This window comes from Myxocyprinus asiaticus, chromosome 8 (genome assembly GCF_019703515.2).
Source record: "Myxocyprinus asiaticus isolate MX2 ecotype Aquarium Trade chromosome 8, UBuf_Myxa_2, whole genome shotgun sequence".
Taxonomy (NCBI): Eukaryota; Metazoa; Chordata; class Actinopteri; order Cypriniformes; family Catostomidae; genus Myxocyprinus; species Myxocyprinus asiaticus.
The window spans coordinates 41,294,245-41,307,247 of NC_059351.1; the positions used below are offsets into that span (position 1 = coordinate 41,294,245).

Consider the following 13,003-nt stretch of genomic DNA (forward strand, 5'->3'; position numbering starts at 1 on the left):
CCTGTGCCTGACGGTTCTGGTGCTCAATGCTCTGTAGCGCCTGCCAGAAGGCAAGAGTTCAAAAAGATAGTGGGCTGGGTGAGTGGGGTCCAGAGTGATTTTTCCAGCCTTTTTCCTCACTCTGAAAGTGTACAGTTCTTGAAGGGAGGGCAGGAGGCAACCAATAATCCTCTCAGCAGTCCGAACTGTCCTTTGTAATCCTTCTGATATCCACCAAACCAGACAGTTACTGAAGTGCAGAGGACAGACTCAATGACTGCTGAGTAGAACTGTATCAGCACCTGTGGCTGGTTGAACTTCCTCAACTGGCGAAGGAAGTACAACCTCTGCTGGACCTTTTTCACAATGGAGTCAATGTGGGTCTCCCACTTCATGTCCTGTGAGATGGTAGTGCCCACGAACCTGAATGACTCCACTGCTGCCACAGTGCTGCTTAGAATGGAGAGGGGATCAATGTTGGGGTGTTCCTCCTAAAGTCCACAATCATCTCCACCGTTTTGAGCGTGTTTAGCTCCAGGTTGGTTTGAATACACCAGTGAGCCAGCCGTTCAACCTCCCTTCTGTATACAGCTCATTGTCATCTTGGATGAGGCCGATGACAATAGTGTCCTCTGCAAACTTCAGGAGATTGACAGAGGGGTCCTTGGCGGTGCATTCGTTTGTATACAGGGAGGAGAGTAGTGGGGAACACACATCCCTGGGGGTCACCAGTGCTGATTGTACATGTGCTGGGAGTGAAATTCCCCTGTCTCACTAGCTGCTGCCTGTCCGTCAGAAAGCTGGTGATCCACTGACAGTTAGACGTGGTAACAAAGAGTTGGTGTAATTTAGTCTGGAGAATAGCTGGGATGATTGTGTTGAAAGCCGCAAAAAGGATCCTTGCATATGTCCCTGGTCTGTCCAGATGTTGCAGGATATGATGCAATCCCATGTTGACTGCATCATTATTGATCCACAGACCTGCTCGTTAAGCAAATTGAAGGGGATCTAGAAAGGGTCCAGTGATGTCCTTCAGGTGGGCCAACACCAGTCTCTCAAATAATTTCATGACCACAGACGTCAGAGCGACGGGTCTATAGTCATTAAGTCCTGTGATTTTGGGTTTCTTTGGGACAGGAATGATGATTGAGCATTTAAAGCAGCATGGGACTTTACACTGCTCCAGTGACCTCTTGAAGATCAGTGTGAAGATGGGGGCCAGCTGGTTAGCACAGGATTTTAGACAAGCGGGTGAAACACCGTCTGGTCCCTGTGCTTTCCTTGTCTTTTTTTTTTTCAGAAGACACGGCACACCTATTCTTTACAGATCTTAAGTGCAGGTTGAGTAGCAGGACTGGTTGCAGGAGGTGTTGATGTTTGTGTGAAGTAAAGGTCAGCGGGTGTGAGATTGGGCCTTTCAAATCTACAGTAGAACACATTCAGGTTGTCAGCCAGTTGTTGGTCCACTACAGTGTTGGGGGTAGGAGTCCTGTAGTTAGGAAGTTGTTTCAGGCCACTCCACACTGATGCAGGGTCGTTAGCTGAAAACTTGTTTTTCAGCTTATCAGAATAGCTTCTTTTAGACACTCTGATTTCCTTATTCAGTGTGTTCCTGGCCTGATTGTACAAGACTTTATCTCCACTTCTGTAAGCATCCTCTTTTGCCTGACAAAGCTGCCTGAGTTCTGCTGTAATCCACAGTTTGTCATTGTTGTATGTTAAATAAGTTCTAGTAGGAATGCACATATCCTCACAGAAACTGATATATGATGTCACAGTGTCTATGAGCTCATCCAGATTGGTGTCTGTAGCCTCAAAAACACTCCAATCAGTGCAGTCAAAGCAGACTGGTACAACCCCAATTCAGAAAAAGTTGGGACAGTACGAAAAATGCTAATGAAAACACAAATAGTGATTTGTAAATTATATTATAAAAGCACTGCAACTAAATATTATATGATGTTAGGCCTTGTGAATTTCATTTTTTTTTTTTTTAAATGTACAGTAATTTCAAATCAGATGATTGCAACACGCTCCAAAAAATGTGGGACAGTCGAGTGTTTACCATTGTGAAACATCACCATTTCTTCTAATAACACTTATTAAGCATTTGGGCACTGAAGACACAAGTTTGTTAAGTTTAGAAAGTGGAATCCCCCCCCATTCATCCATTATGCAGTTCTTCGGCTGCACAATGTTACGGGGTCTTCGTTGCCGTAATGTGCGCTTCATAATGCACCACACATTTTTAATTGGAGACAGGTCAGGACTGCCTGCAGGCCGATCTAGCATCCGCACTCTCTGCTTACATAGCCATGCACTGGTAATCCGGGCTGGATGTGGTTTGGTGTTGTCTTGCTGGAAAATACAGGGACGTCCCTGGAAAAGATGGTGCTGGATGGCAGTATATGTTGCTCCAAAATTTGAACATATCTGTCTGCATTAATGGTACCCTCACAGATGTGCGAGTTACCCATGCCATGGGCACTGACACACCTCTGGCCCATACAGACACTTGCTTTTGGACCTGATGCTAAAACTTGGATAGTCCTTTTCCTCTTTGGCCCTGAGAACATGACGGCTGTGTTTTTCAAACTAACCAAACCATCTAACCAAAAAACATGTTTCCACTGTTCTAATTTCCATCTAAGACGAGGCTGAGCCCAGAGAAGTTGGAAACGCTACTGGACTGTGTTGATGTAGGGCTTCTGCTTTGCATAGTAAAGTCTTAACTTGCATCTGTGGATGCAGCGGCAAGTAGTGTTGACTAACAAAGGTTTACTAATGTAATCCCAAGCCAATGTTCATAATATCCATTACAGATGAATTATGTTTTTTAAGACAGCGATTTCTGAGGGATCAGAGATCACGTGCATTCAGAAGTGGTTTTCGTCTCGCCCTTTACGCACTGAGATTTGACCATATTTCTTGAATCATTTAACTGTATTGTGCACAGTAGAGGGTGAAATGCCCAACATCCTTCCAATGTGTCTTTGGGGAACATTGTTCTCAAAGTGCTGGTTTATTTGCTGAAGCATCTGTTGGCAAATTGACAAGTCTCGAATGATCCGTGCTCTTGAGGACTAGGCTGTTTTTGGAGGCTCCTTATATACTATGACACTATTGCCTCACCTGTTTAACATCTCCTGTTTCACATCACCTTGTTATTTTAACTCGTCAAATTGTTATTAGTCTTCAATTGCCCCTGTCTCAACTTTTTTGGAGTGTGTTGCAATCATCTAATTTGAAATTACTGTACATTTTCAAAAAGACTATGAAATTCACAAGGTAAAACTTCATATAATGTGTAGTTGTAGTGCTTTCAATTTAGCAAAGGGTGAATATAATTTACAGTCTTTACTACAGGTTTAGCTGATTTTAGTTTCTGCCTGTAGGTTGGAAGAAGATGAACCAGACAGTGATCAGAGAGTCCCAAAGCTGCTCTATGGTATATGAGTGTTCTAGTGGATCTATTTATACCAAATCCACTGAGATGCTTTAACTGTCAGAAGTATGGACATGGATCAAACAGCTGTAAGAATAAGCGTGTCTGCTGCAAATGTGGGGAGGACGATCGTGACAAATAAAATCTATCAGAAGCCACCCAGATGCTGCAATTGTGCAGGAGAACATATGGCTACATCAAAAGAATGCTTGATGTGGATTAAAAAGAAAGAAATCCAGAAAATAAGATGTACAAAGAAAATCAGCTATAATGAAGCACGCAAATTGGTCTCTGTGGCACCCTCTTTCATTGTAAATAAAACTTGGTTACATTTTTTTTCATTCGGTGGATTGCCAGACAGATTTGACCTGGCTGCAAAAGGATAAACCACAAACTGTCAGTAACAGTAAAGGTATACCTTTATCAACCCATAGTCAAACCAACCAGAACTTACAAACAGAAAACCAAATAATAAGAAAAAAAAAAAAAAAGCAGGATATTCACAATCAAAAGTATCATAAGGTGAGAATACAAAGATGAAAGCAATCAAAAATGTAGAAATGAAAGAGAGTGGCTATCACAGTAAGAGCCGCTCACCAAAAGGCAGAACAAAATGGATCACACTATTATCCAGTGGAACTGCCATGGGCTCAGAGCTAACTTCACAGAATTGCAACGATTAGCTGCAATTATAAATCCACTTGACTTTTGTTTACACGAGATGCAGTTGTCACCTGATGCTATCCTTTCTTTTAAAAACTTTACAATTTTAAATTCTTTTGGTCCAAACAATAGACGTGCTTCTGGTGGAACAGCTATTTTAATTAGAAATTATGTGATACACAGATACATCACACTAAATAGTAGTTTACAAGTAACAGCAGTACATATTACCCTCCAGAGGACTTTCACAGTATGCTCCATATACTTTCCACCGGATATGACTATAAAGCATCAAGATCTAGACAACCTTGTGGAGCAGCTTCCTTCCGCCTTCATACTTATGGGGGATTTTAACAGCCATAATACCTTGTGGTGTAGTAATCAGTGTAATACAAAAGGCAAGAACATTGAGGACTTTATCAACAACCATGCCCTGTGCCTTTTAAATGATGGGTCTCAAACCTATTTACACCCTGGACATGGTACCAATTCAGCAATTGACCTAACCATCTGCCAGCCTGAGCTGCAACTAGATCTCTCATGGAAAGTGTGGAATGACCTCTGTGGAAGTGACCATTTTCCACTAATTTTGACTTTCAAAGGAAGAGGAGAAGTCCCAAGCGTACAGAGACGGCAACTTAAAAAAGCCAACTGGTATGCTTTTCAAACCTTATGTTATGGAAGATTCAATGCAGTTCCTGAGGATGATCAAGATCCTATTAAAAATTTTACCAGTATTTTAATCTCCATAGCAAACAATACCATTCCAAAAACTTCACCAAATATGAAATGCAAACAATTACCATGGTTCAACGATAACTGCAAAAAGACTATAAAAGAGGGGAAGAAAGCTGAAAGAAGATTCTTCAGAAGTCCATCAATGGAAAACCTCATCAGTGTCAAAATAAAGAGAGCACAAGTATAATAAATGAGGTGAAGAAACAAAGTTGGAGACAATTAGTGTCCAACCTGACATCAAAAAGTCCATAGAAAAAGGTTTGGAATCTGATTTGAAGAATGAAGAGCAAGAACAGTGGACCTCAAATTCAACATATTAAACAAACTACAAAACAAGAAATTGCAAATATCTTAGCTGAAACCTTTGAAAATAACTCCCCTATTGAGAACTGCCTCCCTGCCTTTCAAACAATTCATGAGATGTTAACTTTTCATCCAATAATATGGAACCTCACAACCAACCTTTCACTATGGAAGAGCTGTTGCAGGCCATATGCAAATCACATGATACTGCAACCGAACCCGACAATATTCAATATACGTTTTTTTTTTTGCCTCACACTGTCCTGTCCTTACTTTAAAAAATAATTAAATCCATCTAGATGTCAGGGGATGTTCCATATTCTTGTAAGGAAGCAGAAATTATTCCTATTCCAAAGGCAGGAAAGGATCATAACGAACCTTCCAACTACCAACCTATAGCCCTGATGAGTTGTTTATGTAAAACTTATGGAGAGAGTGGTTAATGAATGACTCGAATGGATGCTGGAGTCTCAACATCTTATAAGTAATGCTCATGGTGGATTTAGAAAAGGAAGAAGCACTATAGATCACCTCATCAGCCTTGAAAGTTATGTATGTGATGCTTTTATCAGAAAAGAACATGCTGTTGCTGTCTTCTTTGACTTGGAGAAAGCTTACAACATGACTTGGAAGTATGGTATTTTAAAGGATTTACATCATCTTGGTTTTAGAAAACATCTACCCATTTTTATTGCTAACTTTTTTATCAAATAGACATTTTAAAGTCAGGGAAGGTACTATCCTATCAGACCCACACAGACAAGAGTTAGGAGTACCTCAAGTAAGCATTTTATCAGTGACCCCTTTAGGTATCAAAATAAACAGTGTTGCAAAAGTCATCAGATCAAACATTCATTGCAGCCTCTGTGTAGACGACATTTGTATTTGCTACCAAGGCAAATTCATGAAAAGTATTGAATGGAAAATCCAGCTGACAATTAATATTGTCCAGGCCTGGTCTATGTCCAACAGGTTTATGTTCTCAAAGAGTAAAACAGTCTGTATGATTTTTGCCAGTTATGCTCTCTCCATCATGACCTAGAGCTATTTATGGATGGCGATCCTATCAAAGTTGTCAAGGAGACCAAATTCCTTGGAATAACCTTTGACAATAAATTGTCTTTTATCCCTTACATAAAGATTTTAAAAGATAAATGTTTTAAAGCAATGCATATTTGAAAGGTTTTAGCAAAGACTAAGTGGGGAGCAGAGAGCTCAGTTCCCCTTAAACCTTTACAGAATGCTTATCTTGGACTATGGAAGCATAGTGTATGGCTCAGCCAGGAAATCGTATATCCGACTTTTGGACACAGTTTACCATCAAGGCATACATCTGGCACTGGGGGCCTTCAGAACATCACCAATTCAAAGTTTATATGTAGAGGCTAATGAACTTTCTCTAGAGAACAGACATCTCAAATTAGCCCTGCAATACTCAACAAAAGTAAAGACCAACAAAGAAAATCCAGTGTATCATGCAATCTTCTCACCCCAATATTCATATCTGTATGAGAGAAAACCAAGACATATCCAACCTCCTGGTCTACAGATTAAATCCCAGCTAGAAAACATAAAAGTTGACTTAAGCATACTGGAATAGACATACTTCTGCAGTATCTCATCCTGGAATCTCAAAAAAACAAAAATGATCCTGGACTTAACAAAAAACAAAAAATCTGAAACCCATCTGAATGAATATCTTCAACAACTCCTGGATATCAAAGAGATGTTTCCAGCACACACACCTACATATATATATATACATATATATGTATATACAGTTGTGCTCAAAAGTTTGCATACACTTGGAGAATTGGTAATATATGTACCATTTTTAAAGAAAACATGAGTGAGTAGGCAAAACACATTTATTTTATTTCTTATGGGATTCATGTTCAGCTGTAGGTTATAACAGAATGGCACAATCATAAAACAAAACATGGCAACAAAGAAAACAATGAAATGACCCCTGTTCAAAACTCTTCATACCCTTTAGTTCTTAATACTTTGTATTGCCCCCTTTAGCATCAATGACAGCATGCAGTCTTTTGTAATAGTTGTCTATGAAGCCCCAAATTCTTGCAGGTAGTATAGCTGCCCATTCGTCTTGGCAAAATACCTCCAGGTCATGCGAAGTCTTTGGTCGTCTTGCATGAACCGCACGTTTGAGATCTCCCCAGAGTGGCTCGATGATATTAAGGTCAGGAGACTGTGATGGCCACTCCAGAACCTTCAACTTTTTCTGCTGTAACCACTGGAGGGTCAACTTGGCCTTGTGCTTAGGGTCATTGTCGTGCTGGAAAGTCCAAACGCGTCCCATGTGCAGCTTTCTTGCAGAAGAATGCAAATTGTCTGCCAGTATTTTCTGATAACATGCTGCATTCATCTTGCCATCAATTTTCATAAGATTCCCCGTGCTTTTAGAGCTCACCCCCAAAACATCAGTGAGCCACCACCATGCTTCACAGTGTATTCTTTCACTATAGGCCTTGTTGACACCTCTCCAAACATAGCGCTTATGGTTGTGACCATAAAGCTCTATTTTGGTCTCGTCACTCCAAATTACAGTGTGCCAGAAGCTGTGAGGTGTGTCAAGGTGTTGTCATTTGTGGCACTGGCACAGTAAAGGCTTCTTTCTGGCAACTCGACCATGCAGCTCATTTTTGTTCAAGTATCGTCGTATTGTGCTCCTTGAAAGAACCACACTGTCTTTTTCCAGAGCAGCCTGTATTTCTCCTGAGTTTACCTGTGGGTTTTTCTTTGTATCCCGAACAATTCTTCTGGCAGTTGTGGCAGAAATCTTTCTTGGTCTTCCTGACCTTGGCTTGGTATCAAGAGATCCCCGAATTTTCCACTTCTTAATAAGTGATCGAACAGTACTGATTGGCATTTTCAAGGCTTTGAATATCTTTTTACATCCTTTTCCATCTTTATAAAGTTCCATTACCTTGTTACGCAGGTGTTTTGACAGTTCTTTTCAGCTCCCCATGACTCAGTATCTAGCCTGCTCAATCTGGAAATCATGTGTCTGCTGCATATGTGATCAGTCACCAAAAAAGCGGAATAAGGATCCCCAATCAGAGCTCAGTTTTTACTTTAATGCTAATATTCTAGCACTGAATCACATCAAGACCACACAACAGTGAAATTTCTTAATAACAGATTCAAAATTCATATCTTCAAGCACTTGCATCACTCAAAAATGACCACCGAGCCCTTGTAACGATTCTAACCAAAATTGTCAGCTCTGGAGGCACAGAATTTTTATATTTACTTTTGCTTGGTACCTGGCCATTGTGGAATCCTTGAAAATGAACAAGCAGACTCTGCTGCTAAAGAAGCACTTTCTACAGATCTTAAAAAATGCTCCATACCACGCTCCGATGTGAAACCTACCATAATCTCTTACATCATTAACAAACAGAATGGGATCAATGCATTGCAAACAAATTGCATGAAATCAACCCTGTAGTGGGCAAAAGACGTATCTTTAATTTCAGTAATTGCTGGGATCAGATCTTTTACACCCGTTGCCGAATAGGACATTCCAGACTCACACATACGTTTTTAATAACTGATGAAGATCCACCAGTATGCACCTTATGTCAGAATCCACTATCTTTGAAGCATATATTATTGGATTGTGCTGATTTTTTATTTTTTGTGGAATTTATTTTACTCCGCAAACACTTTTGAAGAAATTTTTAACAAAGTTAACCCTGAGTCAGTTTGGAGTTCTTATCGAAAATAAATTTTAAAAACCTTATATATATATATATGTTTTTAATTACTCTACCTTTTAACATATTTTTACTTGTTTTTCGCCATGAAAATAGCCACGGAAGCTGGCATGGCGTAAAACCACTAACTAACGAACAAACTAATGAACAAACTAACGAACGAACGTTTCCATACAATGAAAGTGAATAGTGACTTGAGATTAGACCTTCTGACCAACAGAATGTCCACTCCTTGTGCGTTCCACTGAATGAAAGGAAGTAATACAGGTTTGAAACATCATGAGGGTGAGTAAATGATGAAAGAATTGTCATTTTTGGGTGAACTATCCCTTTAAAAACATGTTGAATCACATATGCAGGATTTCATACCATATGCAGGTAAAGATAAGGTGTAGGAAACTAACACTAGCTCTCTTCTACACACCCTACAAACTTAAACGATACGAATTGCTGTTATTCATTCATGAATCACTTGTCAGCCCATGAATCAGTGCTTCTGTTTTCTTAGCCTTTAAGATGTACACAGTTTTTCTTCTTGATCTTCTGGATATTGGCATTGTTCCTCAGCAAGTAGGAACCCTCATCACACACGGTGCTCCTCTTTCCTAGCTGGCACCCAAGAGATGAGATTAAAGCCGGAAGGCAAGCGCCCAACACGCATTGTGTCTGTGAATGAGAAAACAGCCTCCAGCTGCTCTTTGATCTCTTTTGGCCGAGAAGGGAAATCTGAAGGGCTTTCAGTGTGATCTTTGGCCCAGCCAGCCTGGATTTCACTCACCGTCAGAGACCTCCCCCCACTTGTAACACACAGCCTCAGTTTGTATCATCATTAACTATGTCATATTTATTCCTCCAGTGTGGAGTTGTGGAGAGAGCTGATATATTAACACATCTCTTGGTCGGGGAGAATTTTTCAGTCTGTGATGATATAAAAAACATGCTTTGGCTCAGTGAATCATACCCACCCACTCCCACAGGAAATGCACTCAAAAAGCTGTTAGAGCACGCTGATAAACTCTTGATCGCCCGGCTCATAGAATAGTTACAGCTGTACATGAAAGTCTATTTTCTCAAGAGGCCCCTAGGCATCCAGACAAGGGTCAGACGGAGCTAACGTCTGAGAGAGCAGAAGTGGTGGGCTGCAGTAACCCAGTAAAGTTCAATCAAATGGCCCCGAATGCGTCAGCTGCATGCACAAGTGCCTCGTTTTAGTGACACTTGTAGATTTTCAAAGAATCATCAAGCAGAACCGGCTAAAGGGCTTATTTCTATTGTTGCCACAGTTAAGTTGAACAGAAATAGCAAAATTTCAACCTGCAATTTTCAACACTTTTGAGAAGTTTCACAGTTGCTCAAAACATTATGCGTTTTGTCTACTTTGAAAAAAGCTCATGCATGAGTGTTGCAAAAAAATCTTCTTCTTTTTTTTTCCTGGCTGGTCAAGTAAAGGAAAATTGATTCAGTGGAAATTATTCCTCAATGCCTGGTTGCAAATTGTATGAAATTGCTGCTTTCTGTTGAACTTTTCCAATTACCCCAACAAGGTAATTTTTAGTGAACGCTCTAAAAATGGCCCTGGCCATGAATAATGGAGATCAATCGATCATCGGTCATGCTACATTTAATTTGCAGGATTAAGCCTAGGGAGAAGTATTTGGCGTTATGACATTTTTCTGTCTGTGTAGCTGTTAACAAGACTTGAATTGATCAGACTGTAAAATGCATGGTGGCCTGATTAAGGACTGCCGACAGGGATGATGCATCAGCGTTGAGGTTAAAGGCAGTATTGAAGGTGGAAATCCATACAGGGGCTGGTAAACTATTGGCTCTAGAAAAAGTAATGTCAGATTTATGTTGTTCTATGAACCATTTTTGTGAGCTATTCAGTTCTTTGTTTAGACTGTTTTGAAATGGCCTCGAACATGGTCCTCTGCTTTCGTTTGGACTGATAGTAGTGTCAATGGCTCCTGTTCCAATACCATATAACTTGGTGAATGTCAGTAACCAATGGACTTCTGATAATCAAATCAGTGCATTTATACATTATTTACTATTGGAAAGATGTCTGATACTTGCTTGTATCCAAGCTACAGTGGCATTCTGCAAATAAGGGTACAATCACTTTTTCCCTCTTTGCTTCTAATTTAGCAACTCACAACATGCATACTCTAGTAAGTTCTTGTAGTAACAGAGATATCAATATTCTTCTCAGGTGCTTGTCAACAAGACACTTGTTTTTTTATTTACTGGTAACATTTGCTACCAAGGGAACATTGTCCCACAAGGATAGGGCTGCACTACTCAACACATGGCCCGCAGGCCCCTCATCTTTTTTCTGGAATTGCAAAAAGAATGACTTTTTCAAATAGGTTTTTCTAACACTCCACCTTTTTGCCATTGGCCGCAGCCCCACCTGAAACTCATGCCAGTGGTTGAGCCAATGTTGCTATGTCAGTTATGACAGTTGCTGGAATGCTCAAACAAACAGCAATGTTTTGATAGCGCCACAGCGTTTGCACTTGTCAGCAGAATCAACCAATAAATTACTTACTTATTGTTGCCTCTGCATATTAAACCCAGAGTATACTTTGATTTGACTGTGCTGGCATACACAGGCTGTTGGCGCATACTCATTATGACTGTTCAAGACACCAGACTATTTCCCTTCAGGAGTTAAGACCAATAAAGATGTCTTATGTGTATATTCCTTCAGACTCAAGTTATACAATTGCAGGTATCTCATGACCTCCTTACACATGTTCTTGACATGCACATCCATTGTTGATATTTTTACCTTCGTCTCCTGTTGTTTGCTGGTGATTACCTCTTCTTCTAGAGCATCTTCGTGACAACATGGGCTCAGATGTAAGTGTTGTCACCTTGTGGACCCACTAACTAGTGCAGATAATTCCAGGCTCAAGCGCATTCTGCACGTTCAAAGATGCGCAGTTAGAAAAATGGGGCTGCTTGAGTTCAGTGCTCGAGCACTCTGCTGATGATGAGATCTGTCACGCGTCCTGTATGTGGCCAAGTATACTTTGGGCTTAAGCTGGGATTGGAAAACGTGTTTTAACATTACAAAATTCAGCTTAACCTTTAAGATGTATGTAACTCATTGCTATACTCAAGATAGGGTTAATTGGAAACTGTCTTAAGGAGGGGTTGTCATGCAAAATAAAAGAGAACAAAAATGAAAGAATGATTTTCAATTCAAGCATTCACTCAAGGCTTTGTGCCTGAGCACAATATTATTATCCTAATCTTACTAGATTAAGCTTTAGTCTACAGTCAGCTTTAAACTAAAGACTGATCCCATTGAACGTTATAATGTTAGCAGGTAGTTTGAGATGATCAAGCATTAAGCCAGATTTTCTTTGACTGGCGTCACATTCATGTAATCTTCTCCACCTGAAGTCTGCAATCCCATTTAAAGTTTTCAATGGAATCAAGAATTGCCAGTGAAGTTTAGTAATAACCTTCTCCTCTGAGATTCTAATGAGTATGTTTGCATGAGCATTTGGCTCCGGTACAGGCCTTATCTGAATTCAAAAGGTGCACCAAGGAGCTACAAACATTACTCAACCCTTGATGTAAACCACCCCAAGAAAAGCTGCCATAATGGACAGAAAAGTTAAATGGTTGAACTTTGTCCAACAAATTATTTTAGACACTTGATCAGGCTTCCAACGGGCATGCAAAACCTGAAAATATCAGGAAATGTTGGTTTCTAGGAATCACAAACAACTTAAAAATTTGTCTCACCCAACTGCTGCCTAGCTGCAGTAGCAATTAAGACAAAACCCACATTGCACTCTGGAATTGGGATGCCATTCATGGGGACAAAATATTGGCCTAGCTGGGAATGAGGGGAAATAAATCCTGACCTGTCGAACATGATAGTCTATCAACAGTGGAAGTTAATGGACGTGGCCATGACTCATTTCCTTCCATCAAAGTGAAAGGTATTAAATGACTGGCTCATCTGCTTACTCCCATGCAAGCAGTTAGATAACTTGATCTACCTCCCTTTTAATACCTACTTTTAACACAAAATGTGACGTCTAACAGTTCAGCACTTATTTACATGTCCGTGAACTGCAAATTGTGGCAGCAAAATAGACTCGGCTTCTGTAAT

At 40.2% G+C, this 13,003-nt stretch overlaps 1 protein-coding gene across 1 annotated transcript in view; it reads left to right on the plus strand.

Annotated features, from left to right (window-relative positions):
• LOC127444594 (succinate--CoA ligase [ADP/GDP-forming] subunit alpha, mitochondrial-like) overlaps positions 1–13,003 on the plus strand; it is a 40,093-nt gene that overhangs the window by 19,541 nt on the left and 7,549 nt on the right. The window lies entirely within an intron of this gene.